The sequence below is a fragment of the Lagopus muta genome, chromosome 4, assembly GCF_023343835.1.
Source record: "Lagopus muta isolate bLagMut1 chromosome 4, bLagMut1 primary, whole genome shotgun sequence".
Classification (NCBI taxonomy): domain Eukaryota; kingdom Metazoa; phylum Chordata; class Aves; order Galliformes; family Phasianidae; genus Lagopus; species Lagopus muta.
The window spans coordinates 39,653,891-39,675,499 of record NC_064436.1 but is presented as its reverse complement, the minus strand read 5'-3'; the positions used below and the strand labels follow the sequence as shown (position 1 = coordinate 39,675,499).

Here is a 21,609-nt window from a genome sequence, read left to right as displayed (position 1 = left end):
GTTTCCAGTCAAATGCCAATGAAGCATGGTCAGTTTTGGGATAACTCTTAAATGGAATGCAGAAACAACCCAAAAGTAAGAAGGATTTCACAGTATCTTTCCTTTTAGTAACTTACATCATACTGGGCTAATTCCAAATGCTTGATTCAAAAAAAAAAAAATCCACATGTTGAAAATAAATAGATTCAGTCCAGGTACCGATTCTTGAAATTTAGGAATGCTGGAATGGCAGATTTTCTTTTTCTAGTATGGATACTAAGCTCGGATACCTGAGTACTGCTGGTCTATACTGAGTCTAATGTGTAGTTATTTTCCCCTACAAAACAGGGTAGTAGGTGGATGTGAGATACTGCCAGCATTCCAATTTAATGTTTCTGGTGGACTGCACAAAGAGCTCAGACAAGAAATAGGTAGACACAAGGAGACAGGAAAATTATAGTTGGTAACATTTATACTAATCAGTGTATATCTGTGTACTGCTGAGCCTGAAATATGGATAATCTCCAGTATCAACAGGTGACCCTGCAGCAATTTTGCTGCCCCATTATTTGCAATATTCAAAGGAAAGTATTATCTAAGATAAGATCTGTGGATATAAAGGAGTTAAATATACAGTGGAAAATATACTTGAAACTTGTACAAAAATACAGAATACCTCCAAAATGGCTACTTCATAAAATATGAATAAGAGTACTATTTCTACTTAGTAGAATGCAATTCATATAAATGTTCTGGTAAAAACTCAAACTTCCCAGAAAGGAAAATGAATATAGACTCTGCACAGGGGTTTGCAAACATCATACTTTCAGTAGCAGAACATTCCATCTTAATTGATTCTGACCAATATAGAAAATTCAGCTTTGTATTATATTATTCTGTTGATTACGAAAGGCACTCCCATTCTGCCCTTCTGCTCTCATTTATGTCAATGCAATGCCATTCAATTCAGCAGAGTTGAGGGGAAAGCAGAATTGGTTCTCCAATGCAGGAAGAGGGAGACTTAGAACTCATCTATCAATATGACATTTCCTATCCTCAAGCATACAAATATGGTTCTCACTGTAACTGTAGGTAAAAGAACTTTAAGAGAATATTTTTACGTTTATGTTTGTATGATGTCTGAGACAACTTTGCAAGGAAGTGGTTTATTTACTGCTAGACATAAATCCAGGCTGAATTTACCTGACTGTAAATACATTACGTATGTACACAGTCTTTCTGCAGTTTTCTGTTCATTGGAAAAAAGAAAGAAAAAAAAGATCATTTTGTTCATTTGATTTGAAACCCCCCAATGCAGACTGATATTTGTTGTTGTTTTTCTTTCAGTAAGCAAGCATTTTCTCAGGTAGGCAGATGCAATGCCATGGTATTTTTTAAGCTAGATATAAAACACACTGTAGTATCTGTGAAACCATTCCTGTATGACTAGTGCCTGACAGCAATTTTTTACATTACAGTTTTGCAGAGGTAATGTTCTGGATGTAGCTTGCTTTAGGCATATGTATTGGCTGTTTGGCATCCATTGCTAAGAAAGAACAAGTTGGCACTGATGCTGAAAGGCAGCATCCTACTCTCACCTTGCCACAGGCAGATTATTCCTCAGCCTCTGTGTACCAGTTTCTTATGCCACACAAAGAACAAGAGTGAGGAGAAAGCTTGGCTTAAACAACTAACTCAGAAAAGAAACAAAACAAAAACAACAGATAGTCTTTTCCTGGAGCATCTTATCCATCTGATGGAGTGAAAGCACAGAACAGCACCAGCCATAGGCTCAGTGGCAATGCTGGCATCTGCTTATCCAAAGTGAGTGTACATCACTTGCCCCACAGGCAGCAGAATGCATGTCTTCCTTTCTATTTCCTTCCCATGGAGTTGCACCTAAATCTTCTAAATGGGAACTAAGTAATTAAAAGCATTTTACTTTCTGAGTCTGCAGACCAGAAAATTATAAAGAAATGAGAACTGTGTTGAGTCACTGTAGTGATCCACTGCTTGAAACCCAGTAGCACCACTACTACTAATAGTTCACAATGGTTCATTTGCAGAACTAATCTGCAAATGAAATTCTCTCACTTCTATGTGCCAGTCAGATAAATGAAATTATGTACATACAATGTTTTTCTTGATAACTTCTCTTGATATTTTTCTTGATAAATAGCATACCAATAACACAACACAAAGACTGAGAATTACAGAAAATTAGATAACTCTACTAGCAGATTTTGAGGCAGGGAGAAGGTGAACCAATAGGGAAATTGGAAGATTCAGGTCCCTGTTATTCTGTAAATGTCTCTGTAGAAAAAAATAATAATTGCCTTGAAAACTATGATATTCCTCTCCATTTAAGTTCTCTCTCACCCTATAACAATTTCTTATTACTACACCTGTTCTTTACCAATGCTCTTCAGAACTGACAGCTTCATTTTGCTTTCCAGACATCCCATCGTTCCTGCAGCTTGTTGCCCTCAGGGCCAGCTCCCATTTTTGTTCCCCCCATAGTCTCTGTAAGCTCCCATTCTCATGATGTCCCACCCAACTTTTGTGTGTCTCCTTTTCTAATTTTGAACCACCTACAGGCAATCAGGGTCTCCCTTGACTTTCTCAAGTCCCCATATCTCTTCTATTCCTGAGCTCCTCTCCCCACCATTCCAGTGGGGTGGAGTATCCATGGGGTGCTCCAAGTTGGTGACGCATAATGCCCAGTCTTGCCAACGCAGCTGCACGGTTTCTTTGTCTCCTCACTCTATTGCCTTTCCTCCTTTTGAAGGTAAGACAAGATAAAAAGTGTGGGAAAAAGGTAGGAGGACACAACTGTCCTATAGAGTTAAGTTTAGTGCATGTCCTCACATCCTGAAACACAATCAAACCAACAGAGTACAGCCACGTTCTAGGCAACTCTTTCTCTAAATCTCTTATTTTGTCAGAAGAAGTGTAACAGTGAGATAAAAAAAAAAAGTAGTGAATAAAACTACCTCTCTAGCAAAGACTCAGCACTTAGACCACAAGACAAAATGCCCTGCAGTTTGGTGGAATCCTTTGACAAACACTGCTTTTTAAAATTCTTTTGAAAATGGCTCATTTGGACTCTAAACTCTAAAATGGAATTATTGGGATTGCAGTCTTTTCTTGTTCCTGTAATATAAAGAACAAGTAGATCTTGTATGTATCCATTAACAATCCAGACAACCGTTGATACTATTGCTTCCTCTTTCTTTTTTTTCTTTCTTTTTCTTTTTTTTTTTTTTTTTTTTTTTTTTTTTTAAATTCATGGAAGAGAAGTTTTCTGGTTACATGGGAAATTTAATAATTTAAGCTTTATTTGTTGAACAGTTTGGATCTCTAGCCATCCACGAAATCCATTCCTTGCAGAAGGTAAGCACAAAATTCATTATCTATAAAACTTTCTGATAGCTGGCTCCAACTTACATATTTCCATTTAAATAATTTCCCAAACTCCTGTGACAGTTTGTCTTATCACTATATTCAGTATTGTTTTGTTTTCCAGAAGTTAAGAGGACTTATTCAATATTTATTATCTGTTGCTTATCAACTTTTTGTCATGTCAGCTTTTCAGTTTACTTTCCTTCCTTTCTTTTGTCACCTGTGTTACTTTTCTGTAACATGTCTCTCAACAAAAAGAGATGCTACAAGAAAAATCGTAAGGATATTGAAAAAACACTGCAGGAAAGAAAAAGTAGTTTTATATGATTCTTTTGTCTCAGCCAGCTTTTGCAATGCTTATTTGGGATAAGGATTACTATTCAAACCATTTAACTCATATTTGTAAGATTATTGTTGCAGCAAATATTTCTCATATTGAAAAAAGACAGTATCAAGTTGCAAATAGTTTCCAGGTCACTACCAGCAATGGTTCAGTAGATTATTTACTTCTAAACTGAAACATTTATATTAGAAAGGTATTTGCTTCTAAAGCTGTGGATCACCTTCAAGCAATGGCTTGTCCTTTATCAACATCCTACACCAAAAAATACCACTTTTGCTTTCTAGTCTATGAGCTTGATATGCAGAGACACTTTAATTGCTCTGCATTCCTGAGTAATCATTTTATGATGGCTTTATTGCCACCTCTCCCTTATCAGGGTATGGCACTGTTACAGACCCTAGTGATAAATTACCCTTTAGAGAGGGAGAAGACAGTGCCACTTTAACAAGTGCAATAAAGCACTTTTTATACCAGGAGAGTTCAGTGCATTTCCCATTCATCATACACCCTCAGTGATTTTACACAGATTTTACACTGTTGATTAGCTCATTAGTGGGGTTAATTGGATACATTAACTGGAAGAATTACAGCTTGACTATGAACCAGAGGCTGCAGCATTATAAATGACAGACAAACTACAGACATGCATGGGGAGCCTGAAGGAAGTTCTTCTCTTTGATTAACTTTCATTAGGTTTTAATTCTTTCCCTTCTACTTCTATAATTGACTCTGCCTGAATATTTACTATAGCATGAACTGAATGGGGGATAGATTACATGAGGCTGCATTTTCTGTATCTGTCTCTCCTGATATCACAAGTATTCAGAATACAATGACTGGAAAGGAACAATAAGAAGGCTGAATATTTAGACCTTATAATTGCAGTAAGAGTAAAAATAATCAAATCCTCATTGCCAGCACATTTCTTGCGAGAAAATGTGCCCACAGTTGCATATTTGGGACCCAACCCCATTCCCTGTACATAGCTGGGATTTTATAGGTGGATTAATGCAACATAAAAAGATAGGGAACATTTGAGAAACAAGATGGAATAATCCAGTAGTTATTTACTTAGTCTAAATTTTGCACTGGCCTCTGCAGCTGCTGGGATGATGTTGCTGAGGAAGCCTGAGCTGTTTCATCTCACAGACGCCAAAAGGATTCCCTAGTCATGTTGGATGCAGACTTTTTTTTATTTTTTTAAGGTTAATATATTTATGAACAACTTTGGATAATAAAGATAAGGTTCAAAATCTAGTGACTTGTTGCAAGGGAAGCTAAATCAGTGTTTTTACCCAGGCTTTCCCCTTGTAGTTCTGGCCATGTGAACAAAGACTTTTCCACTTCAGATATTTCTCTTCATCCACTAAGCACTCAAACATCTTTCAATTTGGATAGCCTGGAAGTCTGGAAGGGAAGAAGCCCTGTTTGTTTTATCCCCTGTCCCTCCTTCATCCCAACTGTTTATTCATTCCAACTATAAGGTATTTCAGAGGGCAACAGCTTGGGGCAGATGTGATACAGAGCCAATCTGTTTTCTTCATTTCTCTCCCACTAGAACTTTTTTGATGCTGTTACTGCCCACAACTAAGCGCATTTGCACTCTTCCCAGTTTCATATGTAACTTCTCCAAGTATTGTTGTCTATCCAAACATTAATTTCACAAATTCTGAACTCCACTTTGCACGTGGCCTGAGGAATTTTCTGTTTCTTACAACCTATTTCTTAGGGGTAAAAGACAAACTGGCATACGTCTGTAGACTCGAGAGAGCATTTGCATATGCAAATATGAGAGAAAATAATGCTTCAATCTGTTGAGCACACAGCAAAAAATGTGGAGCAGGACGCTAGGCAAACTCATGTCACTACACAAGCAGGGATTACTTTTTAATAGCTCGCTGTGCCTTTTTAGGCCAAAGCTCTTAATGGACTTTTTTGTAGTTTTTTTGGTGGTTGTTGTTGTTTTGGATTTTTTGGGGGGAGGAGGGAGGGGGGGGGGGGAGAGGTAGGAAAGGTGGTTCATATACGCCTTCAGTGATGAGAGCAAGATCATTGGTTTTTCCTACAAGGATGGAACAAGAATGCTATAGCTGCTGAAACTGATCTAATTAAAATACGTAGTTCAGTTTGTGACCTTCATTTTCACTTCGACTTTCCCATCTGGAAAGGAAGATGTTCCTAGATCTTTTCCATTGAACGACTCTGATTTCCATTACTATCTTAAATTTCATTTCACTGAGAATGTCTTTGGCAAGATAACTATTTATTTTGCTCAGCTTCTGTTCAGGGCCTCTTTCCCTTCCCTCTTAATTTCTTCGTTAAATAATACTAGCTTTGGATTGCTACTTGTCTCTGAGTTTTTTTGTGTCTCTTCTGGGTAGACAGCACTTAGTTGTGAGAGGTAACAGCATCAAAGCACTCCAGTATATTCCCTCTTAACTACTTCAAACCATTACTTTCCAAATGATGTTATTATCTACAACAAAGTAACTACAAGCAATTTGAAAACTAAGGAAGAAGTCTGTGGGTTGTTAAAACCATGCCTACATCAGCATGAAGAAAAGTAGTTTCATTGTTGACTTTGTTCCAGTAGCTCCAGTTTTAGAGGCTGAATGTCCATTTTTTACACAGATACAACTAGACTTTTTCTAAAGTATTATCCTCAATAAAGAGGATTGTAAACTTTCCAGGTAAAGAATTTATTAATTCAGCCCTGAAAGCACAGTAGGATAAAAGCAAATCAACAGAAGGATGGACGTTTTTCTTCCTAATAGGTAGTTTGTTACCTTTAAACTGAAAATACAGAAACATCTGGGTTGACTATTTCTTCTCATAGCACTAAGAACAATATCCTCCCTGTTTTTCTTCCCAATTATTTGCTTCCCTTGGTCTTGAGCTTTTTCCCTTTGGGAAGGAGATTATTGTCCCATAAACTGGCAAATGATTACCATTATCCTTTAATTACTAGTAATGGTGTGAAGCTGGAAAGTAATACTTTGCGTCTTGTACTGTGAATATTATTATGCATTGCACTTAGTAGCAGGGAGCTTGACACTAAGTCTGGTTTAGCACTGCCAGAGCTCAGTGGCTCAGACAGGGATTTGCATGGTCTCACAGGCATTGCTACCAGCCTCTGATGTGGGTACTCACATCAAGCAGAGCTGCTTTGCAAAGAGCCCCGTGCAAGTGAAAGGAAATGCTGACAGAGCAAGCAGCATTCATGATACCTAGCATGAATAAACATATTTGAATCTGGCCCAGTGTTTGCAAACTCTTCCTCTGGAAATAACAGTAGGCATCAAAGACAGACGTAACATGGTGTGACTACAGAAGCAGGATTCTGGCACCCTTCAGCCACAGGCACAAGCAAATGCCTTATTCCGAATGCAGGAAAAGTACTCTTTGAGACAAGATTGTTCACGCACCTAGAGCTAGACACTTCTGCATGCACCTGGACTGTACACGGTCTGCTGCAGACTCGGAGCTTTTAGCCCAGAAAGCAATGGAGTAGGTGAGTTACACGTAAGCTGGTGAGCACCACTGCCAAGCAGCACAGGATGCAAGAGAGCAGCCAGACACCCTGCCCTGGTGGCACCACAGCCCTTAGCCCTGGCCTGCTCCTGCTGCAAGCCCACCTTACAGTTGCTGCACTTAGCTAGCCTAACAGTCTGGAACTTCCTAAGCAACCAAAGGGAAAGCACAATTGGAACATATACTTGCCCTGGTTCCTGGCCAATTAAATGCTCCTTTTCCTAAAACAGGTTTTCTTTCCTGTTAAATAAGGTGCTTAACTAACAAAGTTCAAGAGCTTTGTACAGACAAGAGGCTGGGCATCAGGCCTGAAACCTTCATGGATGTGGCTCCTCAGAAAAGTAATTTAGTTCCCCAGTTTGCTCATCAGTTCCCCGACTAGCTATGCTATATCCATGTTAGGATTTTTTCCAGTCTGTATTGAAATGAGCTGATCAGCTGTCCTTGAGGCACATGCAGGTTCAACTCTGTACCTGTGGCAATAACATAAAGACACTATGCTGATGGCTTACAGCAAAAGACTCACATCATTTTAGATATTCAAAATTTTAAAACTAATTTACTGAACCGTCTTAATTTTGCAAGAAACCTTGGGGAGATCTGAGACAGATGCTCACTGTGAACAATTATGTTTGTGTTACTAATATTATTATTATATTACTTATTATATTATTATCATATAACTAACATTAGAGTATACCATTATGCAAACTGCACATTGAGGATTGCACAAGCTCAGGCTGGGTCACCTTAGCCAGTGTAATAGTCACCATAATCCAGTTCCAGCATGTGAGAAGGGTACCTACCCCATTTAATTCACTGCTATGGATACACAATGCTGGGTGGATAGCTCTGAACTGCTGACCTGGTCTCAGTGATACCCAACAGGAAAGACACTTTCATCAATACAAATATAACCTATAATAACCACCTGACTTAACATGGGTTCTTTCAGAGGAGCTTCCCTCAGTCTCTCATAGCTACCAGTGGATGGTCTTTAAGAGTCATTTGTAGTGGATGCTTATCAGCTGGTTATATGAAAAATAATTGGTACCAGGTTAAGAACCTTGTAAATGAAAAGTCTGAGACTAAATTATTCTGTGAAATTAAAAGGTAATTAAGTACTTGTATTTATCAACTTCAGTATAATTTACATTTTGGAATTCCAACGAGAACTTTCAATTCCTTTTGCCAAGGGACTGGAAAAAAGGAAATGATTTGATAATATTAAACTTTAATTATTCCATGGCTGTTTTTTTGAGAGAACTAATTTGTGATTTTACCATGGAAATGAACAGCATGAAAGGTATAAAACAGGCTAGAATCTGACACTTTTACAGAAAGAAATGTAACTGGGTGAGTAATAGCATCAAGTAAGGCACCAGGAGTCAGCAGAGAATCTACAGATGAGAATGGAAAAATGAACTGATTGACAAAAACAAGCTGTGTCTTAGGGAAAAAACGCTGAACATATTAGTGAGAGCTATGACAAGGCATGCTGAGCTAGAGCAATCAAATAGATTGAAAGCAGCACCAAAATGGCCTCCATAAGCATGATAAAAGTTAGGAAGGAAAAGTGAAATCTTATGTAATGAGAAATAGGGGAGAAATTAAATATGAATAAAAAGAAAAAGACAAACATCTCACTTTAGTATTTTGGGCATGTTTTGCAAATCTGCAAAATTTTGCAAAGCTATAGAATTACTTCTGATGGAAAAGTCAAAAAAGATGTAAACAGAACATATATGTACAGAAGGCAGTCCCATACGAACCTTACATCTTTTCTTGACATAATAGATGATCTAGGAAAGTGAAGCGAATATGTGTGTGCACCAGTGTAGCCAAGGCTGATGGCAAAACCAAAGTCATATTAAAAAATTGTTTTCAAATGTCATAATTTCTAGTTGGATATTTATTTTGTTCTGAAAGATCTGAATTACATTACACTGGTAGAAAAACTATAGAAATAGATAAGTTATTCTATGGTAGAATCCTTGTGAAGTGTGTAGTCTTTTGTTGTCATTGCTACTTCCTTACGTGGCTTGCTCTCTAGCTATTCTATGATTCATATTCAGTAATGCAATTTTGGCTGCATTCTTTCCCTCTGAATTGATGTTTCTTTCCATTGCTGTTAGCTAACATGTTATTCAAATTCAAGACATTATTATATTTCTCTTCTCTCTCTCTCCTCTTCTTTTTTTGTTCCCTCCACGATCAAACCTTATTAACATCCTGGTTCCAATTCCTTCTGTTTTTCTGTGTGCTTACAGTATACCCATAAACCTTGGAGTTTCACAATTCAAAAAAGACCCCTCCATGTGATTTATAGGAGAAATTTCTTTTCTAAACTTCCTGCCTTCCCCTCTTAAGTATCACAATTTTTACACCTCATTAATAGGATGAATGCAGACACACACAAGTACTCCATTACTTCATTTCTAGACAAAACTACAGGCATTTTTAACTATTCTTCCTCCCTCTCACAACTGTTCTGCTGTTTTACTCCTGTAGAAATTGTTTGATCCTCTGACCATTACAAGGTACTTTCAAATCCTACTGTAGACAGCTTTTAAAAGCTATTTTAACAATTTAACATAGTGCAAGCGGCTGGAAATGTGAACCAGGATTATAAATCAGATGACAAAGTATGTTCTTGTGTTAAAAAGGGTAATTCTTATAGGTCCTAGTCCTCATAAAATCTGAGGTTCCTCTTTAGGTCACTTTGAAAAAATATCCACAGTCTGATGATTTTATAACACTGACCATCTTATTTTGTACAGGTTTCCCTTGTGTTTTGTTTTAAGAACTGTAACTGTTGTAATTTATTATAATGGTTAAGATACGTATAAATCAGCCTCAATCAGCTATCAGAGGGAATTTTTTAAAGCAAAGGAGTAGCAAGGTATACTCCCCATTAGCTGCACGTGTTGAGGTTAAGTAGTTTGGATGGATGGTGAAGAGAATATGCAGAAGTTTGTAAACAGCTACGTAGCTATTATTTATGATCTCTGGAAGTGCTCTCAGCAGCAAGCAAATGGGCCTCACAAGCACAGTTGTACAGAGCTTCCCAGTCCCACTGAGCCCAGCTGGGCAATGCCACTTTGCCTCACCTCACTGCCTGCAGCTTTCTCGGACACTGGGGGCATGGACAGCACAGCACTGCTCAGCAGGATCCCAGTTTCTTTTACTTGCCTGTCAACTCAGCAGGAATGGCTGGCGGGCTCTTTTTCAAATAACTTGCCCCTGTACAGACCTTAGCTTCTGGATTTTCTGACATTTCTTTCACAATTGTGAGATCTGCTTGTTTGAACAGTTCAGATAAGCTTTCTTTAAACATGACTACAAAGATCTAGAAACCTATTTTAAATAAGTGCAAAATGAACCAACGTGATTGCAACAATTACATGTAAATTCTATACATGAATTTCTCCAAAGTCTTGGCTACCCCCATCTGAGAATCCTTCTTCGTTTTTTTTTTGGCTCAAAGCTTGTTTTCTGAGGTTTTTCATGTGCTAAGTTGGTGCCTCCCTGCTTCCTCTTATCTGCTGGCAAGGCTGGGAAGATAAGAACAAAGGAATTTCCTGCTGAGGAACCCGAGCCAGAACTTGTCACTCCAAGGAGAGCTGACTCAACCACCTTGGGTTTGAGCTGTTACTCAAAAGAGAGCTGACTCGACCACTTTGAAACCATTGAAAAACCATCATCGCCATGGTCCGCCATGTTGTTGTCAACAGAACAATGCCCGACGACCCACCACTACTGAAGATCAAAGACTGAACTACGAACCTCGCTGGATCCATGATGGTGACTACCTCCCTCTTGCTTCCTATACAGACTCCTTGCTTCTTCTTTTCTATCTTTTCTATTGCCCTCCTCCCTTTCCCCATTACACTAATTCATAATAGTGTCCATCCTCCCCTTCCCCATTTCCCTAATTAAGATTTGTAATAAACTGGTAGGACCAACATTTGAACCGTTGTTTCTTAATCTCATGCCGAGTATATAGATAATAAAGCAACCTCCTCTCTCTTCTATAAATTGGAGCGAGACACCCCACGATATTAGTCATAGAATCATAGGACCACAAGGTTGAAAAGGACCTACAAGATCATCCAGTTATACCGTCCTCCCATTACCATTGCTACCACAAGCACTAAACCATGTCTCATAGCTCCTCATCCAGACCCCTCTTGAACACTGCCAGGGATGGCAACTCCACCACCTCCCTGGCAGCCATTCCAGTGACTGACCACTCTCTGAGAGATACGGTTTTTCCTAATGTCTAATCTAAACCTGGCACAAATGGCCATTTCCTTGGGTCCTGTTTGTTGCCTGGGAGAAGAGATCAAAGCCCCTCCTCATCAAAACCTCCCTTCAGGAGGATATAGAGTGCAATGAGTCATGCTCCCTCAGGCCAATCCTAGCCATGACAGCTCCTGGTGAAAAGGAATAACCCAGTTGTGCAATGACTCCCAATGCCATTAGCTCCACAGACACAGTGCAAGTAAGGCAGCAAGCCCTTTCCTTGGGAAAGCAGGAGTCATCTCTGACCAGTGTGAGGTCAGCTGCCTCGGTCCCTGCCCAGCCCTGGAGACAACTCCACCTGGTATAGTACCCTGTGGGGTAATCACCCAAACAGAAAGAAGTGGCACTGATGAAAGGATGCTTCCCTTCTTCTGAGGCCCTAGCAAGAGAGGGATGGTTGGGCTGGCCTAGTGTGAGACCCAGGCCGGAGAGCAATGAAAAGTACCTGAAAGCAGGCAGAGATGCAGGGTCATTTTTCCTCATTACAGCGTGTTTTTCTAGAGCATTTTCCACTCAAGCCTACTCAATAGAGCAGACTCAGTCTAAGGTGAACGACAAATCCATTTAACAGAGATCAATCTCTCCCAGAGGAGCATAATGTGTGGGATTAGCTAAACAAGTCAACCTGCTCTTCCTGCATCACAAATTTCAGGCTCAGTTTTCTGTGAAATCCTAAAGACAAACTGAAGAACGGTTGTACAGATCTGAATGCAGGGAATTTATAATGGCAGGCATGGCTCACACCAAAACACTGTCATAGCTAAATACTAAGCAGCTCCTCTCTATCAGATTACACTCACTCATTATCAGATTACACTTCAGGACAGATTATGCAAGACCCTAAAGTCCAGGCTGTCTGTTCCCTGCTAGCCTAGCTTTACAAAATATCTTCTGCACAGCTTTTATCAGTGTGTTCCCCTGTACCTGAAAATAGGGCTAAATAAGATATACTCTGATGTGCTCCACTCCCACAGCAGTTGCTCCACTTGCCTTCTCCCTGCTGACTATTGCTCTCAAGTATACTCATTCTCTCACACTAAAACAACAGCACTTGTGTACAAATAGACACACAAAGGATGCCTACCCACACCCAGAATCTGACTCATCACATGTTAATACATAGAACAGAAGGTTTTACACAAGAATATCAGATAGCATTTTTCCTTCATAAATGTGTGGCTCAAAAACCAAATTCAAATTCCGTTTCATAAAGATACCCTATCAGCTACATGTGAAAATAAGCTTTACTACACTTGCTGCATAAAAGTAGTTATATTACCAAAACTGAAAAGCTGATAGTATAGAAGCGTACAACATATACTCCTTCCAGACTTTGTAGAAAATAGGAAAGGAATTGCCCTTCAAAGGATCAAGATATCAGCTAGCAGATGGGAATTGTCTTCTCTTCTGCTAAGCTGACATTTACCATTCAAAATCCTTATTTGCAACTTGACACAAAATTCTCAGTGAAGAGCACTCACTCATCACTGTGCAGATTTTACTAAACCCTCACTTGTGGTGAAAATTATCTGGGCAAAATTATCTACCTACTCACATCCTTGATTTCAGTGGAATGAACTGATCACTGACTTTGATCTCTTGCCTTCTCTTATTTATAGCTACAATGCGTTTTTTTACACTGCTCATACTCAAAGTTATTCCAATTATTCTGGGGTGCATTTTCTCTATTCCACTTGTATTTTGCACATGGGGTTTTACGTAGACAATCTAGGCAAAGTGTGTCTTTTTGTATTTTAAAAGAAGCAATACTCTCAATAATCTCATATGTTTGCATAGGACAAAGGAGATTTACAGGCAAATTAAATCTCAGTATATTCTCACTAGAACTGTAGCTGTTAAGGAATTCAGAAACACTGGGAATATAAATCCAGATATTTCAAGCTATATGTGGAATGTTGCCAGATTTAGAAACAATTCAATAATGTCGTATTTTAGAGGTAAGATATCTTCAGTCTAGCAGCATCTTAAAGCTCATATCTCACTTTACTAAGTTCATATTTCATGGAATTCATACATACATAATTTTCTTTTTTTTGCTACAAAGGCGATGAATTGCAAAAGGAGATGTCACATCAAAATATAAGCATGAGTATGGAAAATTTGTTGCAAAGTTTTACTTTTTCTATAGAATTGCAAGCACCAGTTGCAGTGCAAAGTTATAGTTCACAGAATCACAGAATCGTAGGGGTTGGAAGGGACCTCCAGAGATCATCGAGTCCAATCCTGCCAAAGCAGGTTCCCTATACCAGGTAGTTCGTTACAAACTGTGCTTGGTACAGGACACCTGCTTACTCTGCTGCAAACGTAAAATACCTGGATACCCATTCTTTAACCTAAATACAGTTTGGTTGCCTTATAAACCTATTTATGAGTGTATGATTAAGTTGGTATTCAAAATGCATCCACTAAATAAAGTAAAAACTACATTGGAAGTTACATGCAGTAGTAACAATGCAAGATTCATTACACACTCACTGGAGCATGATCTGACACAAAGCCAAGTATATTGACAGCCTTAGAAATGACATAGTTGTTCACCATGTGTAGAAAGATAATGTCAAAAGAAACTTACCTCACTCCTCTCTTTTAATGAGATTTTTAATCTTTTCAGGCAGCACGAATCACCTAGGAAAGTAAGTTGATGTAGGACATCCTCTGACGTTGGCCAGTTTTATTCCATTTATCCTTTTCTTCAGTCAGCTCTAAAGATGTTCCAAAAGAAAAATAAAGATGAAGGAAAATCTAGTTGGATCCTGTCATCTAACTATACTACTCAGCAAGAAAACAACGTGGTGCATACTTGGTTTGCTGAAATAGGTTACTCAAGCATTTTGAATTTACAGCTACATGCATAAACTGAGTAGCGGATAACAAAAACATACATGTAATTATTCCTTGGTTGACGGGAAATGACTTGAGGGATGGACAATGAGAAACAAGAAATAGAACTGGAAGAGAAAAAGAGTAAAAGTACCTGCATTTTAGCTAGCTTTTGTCAATGAATACTAAAATATTATTAATAGTTTTTGGCATGAGAAAGTGCATTACAATGTCCCTGCTAGAACATATATTCAAGCTGTAGGTCTATGAATATACATTTAAAGTTGGAGCAAATCTTAAGAAGTTTAATGTCTTTTTCACAACCACTATAACTTGGTGCAAATTCAGATAAGCTAAGCACTTCAATTAGCCCTTCTATTTATTGTTTCAAAATGAAATGCAGAAGTGCGGAGCAACAAATCTTCTCCATAATTCTTCACATCACTGTGTAAAGGGTGCGATGCTTCCTGAAGAGTTTGCATTCTTTCATCAAAGTCTAATGTCAGATATTAGCTGTTGCAGCTTCACTGAAAGCAGAGCCATTGGTACTGATTACACCAGCTAAGTACATATATTCAAACAGCATGAATTAAATGTCACAACTTTGTGATCAGGGAAGGGGAACATTTGTGCTGAGGAAGCAAGCTTATGAGTATATTGCCCTAGGCAGAACAGAAAGGATCTTAGTTTTGAGAGCCTGAAACTTTGAAAAACAGAGCAAATCGCAGTGCTGCTAATTTTGCTGACAATCTTTCAAATAAAAGTGAGTTAGTCTATGAGATCATTGCAAATATTCAAGCATACAGGCTTGACTTACCTCTCATTAGTTCAAAAAGGCTTTTCTTGGATGAAGGCTATGCACGTGATATCCCACAACACAATGCCCACAATGAACCCAATATATTTCTCTAACAAAAAGAAGATTCAAAAATGCAGCAGTGTACAAAAGAGAATGAAGATTTAACCTTGCTGAAGAGACTGCCTGAATTAACTTCTTATTACAGAAGGAGATTGAATTGTACCATTACTATGAAATAGATATCACAACAATTTGATCAGCCTCGGCTATAATGGGATTCTTGCGTAGGAGTGAGGAACAGTGTTACCTATTTTCTTCAGCACTTTGGAAGTGAGAATACATAGCTTTTTCATAGCCTTCCCAGTTGAAGCTGCAACAACACAGTAACTTCCTTTGTGGCCTCAGCATCTAACTTTTTCTGTTTTGCATCCTACATCCAATATTATATATACCACACAGATGCTTGTGCATCAGAAGTCCTATATTAAAATGAATGCATCTTGTGGTTTTAAAACATATTGTCTAAAAAACCTCTTTATTAATCAATTAGACTGCTACAATTCAATTTCATAGCTTCCTGAAGCCATATTATTCAAGGCTAAGTATAAAAGAAGAGAGTGCTGCTTTTTCTCCTGCCAGCTACACACCTATAGTGGGGCTGGATTCTATTCTGCCTTGTAATAGTTAATGAAGTGACTAGCTGTTGAATTATTGCAGTTGTGTGGAGTCCTACCGCTCAACTTTCAAAGCAGTTAATTATATACTTGAAATCAAAGCTAGCAATCCCAGTAGTTAGCGTTAAATTGTTTTTATTCACACTCCTTTTAGATGAATTCATGCATGTTTACCCATTCCCAGACACACATATACACACACAAGTACAGAATGAGGCACAGAAGACCTGACTACACCACTCCAAAGAATGAGGATAGGATTTAAGCTAAAAAGGTGGAAGGGCACATTTTCTGACTTCATGCCTGCAGCTATACCAAGTATTCTCTCTACATGGGATTCAGGGTCTCAAGTGCCACAGGACTTATTGCTACCCTACGGCTAAAGCAGCAGCCACTTCTACCTCTGAACAGGGGTCTCATAAGCAACAAGAGCTATTGCTACCCTCAGGCTGTAGCAGAGGTCACAGCCTCAACCTGCCAGTGCAGTGCTGTGTTGGAGAGAAGTCATCCCTATTTCTCCTATTGTAGCTTCAGGGCCCAGGATGGTTAGTCAGTGAGTGCACAGGGTTGACAACCCAGCCCTTTAGGTGAGACTATTCTGTTGATTACTCTTTCACATGGCAGGCTTCACTTTCTCACATGTCAGATATGTATCTCTGCTATGCTTAATTCATTGGTAGAATAACCTCATATAGAAAATAGATAAGTATCCGTTGCTCTGTCACAGAAGAGGGAAATCAAGACTCATCTTAAAACACTGAGGCACAATTTCTGTTACACCTACAGCTCACAATGAGCTCAACTGCACTACCTTTGCTTTAAAAAGCTCTAATTTTTATTGCCCTTATTATACTCTTGGAGTGTTTTAATAGAGACGGAATATGGAAGAGGAAGACTACATATATAGACTATATAGACATACTATAAGACTACATACATATTGTGACTCCCATTTATAAGAAAGGTCGTAAGGAGGATCCGGGGAACTACAGGCCTGTCAGCCTGACCTCGGTGCCAGGGAAGGTTATGGAGCAGATTGTCTTGAGGGAGATCATGCGGCATGTGCAGGGTGACCGGGGGATCAGGCCTAGCCAGCATGGGTTTATGAAGGGCAGGTCCTGTTTGACCAACCTGATCTCCTTCTATGATCTAGTGACCCATCTGGTGGATGAAGGAAAGGCTGTTGATGTGGTCTACCTAGACTTCAGCAAAGCCTTTGACACTGTCTCCCACAGCATTCTCCTGCAGAAGCTGGCAGCCAGAGGCTTGGATGGGTACACTCTTGGCTGGGTAAGGAGCTGGCTGGAGGGCCGGGCACAGAGAGTGGTGGTGAATGGAGTCAAATCCAGCTGGCGACCGGTCGTGAGTGGTGTTCCGCAGGGGTCGGTGCTGGGGCCTGTCCTCTTCAATATCTTTATTGATGACCTCGATGAGGGCATTGAGTGCACCCTCAGCAAATTCGCAGATGACACTAAATTGGCTGGAAGTGTGGATCTGCCTGGGGGTAGCGAGGCCCTACAGAGGGATCTGGACAGGCTGGAGAGCTGGGCTGGAGCCAATGGAATGAGTTTCAACAAGGCCAAATGCCGGGTCCTGCACTTCGGCCACAACAACCCCAGGCGACGCTACAGGCTTGGGGCGGTGTGGCTGGAGGACTGCGTAGAGGAAATGGACCTGGGGGTATTGATTGATGCTCGGCTGAACATGAGCCGACAGTGTGCCCAGGTGGCCAAGAAGGCCAATGGCATCCTGGCTTGCATCAGAAACAGTGTTGCAAGCAGGAGCAGAGAGGTGATTGTTCCCCTATATTCAGCACTCGTGAGGCCGCACCTCGAGTACTGTGTCCAGTTTTGGGCCCCTCACTGCAAGAAAGATATTGAGGCCCTGGAACGTGTTCAAAGAAGGGCAACGAAGCTGGTGAGGGGTCTGGAACACAGGCCATATGAGGAGAGGCTGAAGGAGCTGGGAATGTTCAGCCTGGAGAAGAGGAGGCTCAGGGGAGACCTTATTGCTCTCTATAACTTCCTGAAGGGAGGTTGTAGTGAGCTGGGGGTCGGCCTCTTCTCTCGTGTCATTAGGGATAGGACCAGGGGGAATGGTTTCAAGCTACGCCAGGGGAAATTCAGGCTGGACATGAGGAAGTATTACTTTTCAGAAAGGGTGGTCAGGCACTGGAATGGACTGCCCAGGGAGGTGGTGGAATCACCGAGCCTGGGGGTGTTCAAGGAAAGACTGGATGTTGCGTTGAGGGACATGGTTTAGTAGGAGCTATTGGGAATAGGTGAACGGTTGGACTGGGTGATCTTTTAGGTCTTTTCCAACCTTAGTGATTCTATGATTCTATGATTCTATATCTTACAGTTTTATCAGATTTACAGATTCTGGTGAAACATTCATCATTTCACTGTGCAATTTTCTTCTACAAGTGAAATGCCAACTATCCCCTTTCAAACACTGATAAAAATTATTAAAAATGTATGCAAACCAACTGCTCATCAAGACAACCGTAATTTTATTTGAGATGGGGGTACAGGATCAAGTTTATTATGTGAAAAATTCCTTTTTCAGTGATCTTTAATCACATCTGTTATGCAACAGACACTGATTTATGCAGTGTTCAGTTACAGAACCCAAGCCATGCAATACATAGGATGACTTTCATTTGGAAATATTATCTGGATATAGATATCTAATTAAGGAGAGTTCACATTAATTCATTAAGATAACATGTCAGTAGACATTATCCTCCCATTTGATTGTAATAGCATATTACCATTATGATACTGTTGCCCTAAAACACAGAATTTAGCAGCAGGCTAGAATCTTCTGCTCTTTCCTTCTTTAAAGATAAGCAGCCATTAGATATACCTTACAATGACCTTGCCAGCCTAAAACTACATGATGGAATATTAACATTAATGGTATAAAATGCAAATAATACATTAATTCTAAACCTTCAGGAAAGGAGAATGTATTTGTAAGTATGCAAAAGATGACACTAGAGATTTTAACATTTTATACTGAAAATACAGGGCACGTAAATGCATTGGTTCCATGGAGAATTGCCTTAATTGCTTTGACCCCAAAGAGTAAAATGTTAGGAACACCTCAAGAGCTGCATATTCAGTTGAAACAATGGTGCCCTTAAGCTGAATGACACCTTTTCATTCGGTCATCTTTGTTTTGAACAATGTGTCCAATATAATCAACTATGGCAATGATTAATCCCATATTTCTAGGTCTAGATACAAATCATTACAATAAGAGAAGGATCCACAAAGTAACCAACTTATTCCTTATACAAGATACAGTCAAGAACAACTTTATAATGCACTCAATTCTTACAGGCATGACTAAAACAACATAATATTTTTTAACTGTATGTAATAAAAATAAAATAATAAACATATATTTCCTTGTTTTTGGGAAGCACTAAACACAGGGAATCATTCTCCAATTTGCATCAGAAAGATTCCACAGTCCTATTTTATATGTGGCATGGGTGCTGCAGATACATTCTGTGTTCAATGAGTACTTGTACCTAGGAGCACAGCATCTCTAATTTGGAAAGAATACTGACTTGTATGAAATTCATATATCTTCTTCCATGCTGTGAAAGTGAATACTGGACTCTGTTGCATACAAACATTTTTGTTTCTGTAGCTGTATGTGTGGCTTATCAGATGTTATCACATGAGATCTGTAATCTATCTTATTTATCTTGCAGAAAGGTTCTCCTTTTAACAAGAAGTCTTCTTATGTATAGGAATATATATAGGGTAGATTATTCTCATTACAGACAAGGAAGCAGTAACATGGTAACATGAATTAACTTTCTGATGTTATTCCTTATGAAACAGGAGCAAATTCAGGGAAGAAGGTCCTACTTCCCCGATGTATCAACTTAAGGAACACACAGCTGAAATGGTTTGGACCAAAGAAATTCTTCTAGAATCATAAAGATCTTAGATGAATTAATGATGTGAATTGCTCCAATAGTAATGCCTCCTCTTTATTTCTGTGGGAACTATAACAGATACAAAGGGCACAATAACAATATTTAATAGAGCAAATCCTCAGCTATAAAATACTATTTTTCAAAATAGTCACCACCATTAGCTACACGTCACCAGTGACAAACAAATGTCTACATTCCACATTTGTAAAAATCTAGTAGAAGTAGTAGAGGAGGCTCTTTCACAATTCCTATGACAGCATTTTTTATTAGGAAAACATTCTCCATGCATTCCTTTCATTGGTCCAAACAGATGGAACTCAGAAGGCACCAGATCTGGACTACATGATAGGTGTGGTTGGACAGTCCAGCCAAGACCAGCAGTGAGATCCATGGTCTTCAAATATATATAAGACTTGGTGTTATCATGTTTTAAATGAAACATTGGCTTTTCTGGACTGACTCTGGGAGTTGCAGTCTTCATCTTACAATACAGCAGTTGAGTTGACTGTTTGCCCAGGTTCAAGGAAATCCAGAAGGATCACTTGTTTCCTATCCCAAAAGACAGTGCACATCACTTTACCCACTGAGGGCCATGGCTGTCTCCATCAGACTCATATTTGTTCGACAGCTCCTGACAAATGTGTATGGTGTGCTTTCTTTTCCTGTACAAGTGGATAACCTAGCACAGACTAGTACAGAATGATATTACACTGCCACCATCATCTCCAATGCATTGAAGCTGATATTCAGCTCCATACACAGATTCATGGTCATAATCCAGATTCACACTGATGAGCTGATTGAGATAGTCTTCATTTCATGTTGTTGCAGCTGTACGTGGCTGTCTGAAACGTGGCTTGACATTACTATCACCACTGCTGAAACACACCACCCACCCCCTCACAGTGCTCACATCCACTCATTGGTTTTCATATATATTTAGCAAGCATCGATGAATGGGTACCCTTTTTTCTGCATTCAGGGAAATCATATGTGCTTCTGTATCAGACATTTTTTCAGACTGCCCCTCTACCATCAGCTGTTTCACGGCAACAAATTATAATGGGATTTTGGTGGGAATGTCCAACCTCTACAACCAACATCCACCTCTGACATCAGCAGCCAATAAAGCAAAATAGTAGGCATTATTACTTTCAGAGCAGCACTTGTTCATGTTACCTTCTAATGTAAAATAGCCTGATCCCACCTCTATGTGAAAGGATAGAACTGCTCTGGTCATCTGAGTTCTCAACTGCACGTATTAGCTTTCTGTTGAGGGTCATTTGTGATTCAGGAAAGCAAAGCTCACTACAGTTGGCAAGAGACCAAAGACAGGACACGTTCAGCCCTCTAGATTAAAAAAAGTGGTATCAAAATTATATGCGTCACCAGGATAATACAGACTGTACAAATTTAAGCAGCATTCACAGAATAGTAAGCAGCAACTTGAGTATTCATCACAGTTGTGTCAAATCTAATGCACAACAAAATTATGATGAATTCTGGATGACAGATGACAAATCCTTGAGAGCAAATGTGTCCCTGAGGGCAATAGCAATGAACAGAGTGAATAAGCCACAGAAAAGTAAATACATAAATATCTGAATTAGAGTTCACCGCCAGCAGACCACGCACAAATTTATTAATTTACAACTCCTGTTGTGGTATGGATTATACATACTTGAACATAAGCAGGCTACTTCTGATAATAAGACCAGATGCTAAGCAGGGAAAGAAAGCAGATGAAGTCTTAACTACATCTCACTATGTAAAAAAA

General features: G+C 39.3%; 1 long non-coding RNA gene across 1 annotated transcript in view; it reads right to left on the bottom strand.

Annotated features, from left to right (window-relative positions):
* LOC125691673 (uncharacterized) overlaps window positions 1-21,609 on the bottom strand; it is a 173,271-nt gene that overhangs the window by 72,943 nt on the left and 78,719 nt on the right. The window contains exon 2 of the long non-coding RNA XR_007376202.1: window positions 14,154-14,283. This is a non-coding gene — a long non-coding RNA (uncharacterized LOC125691673). The remainder of the gene's footprint in view (window positions 1-14,153; window positions 14,284-21,609) is intronic.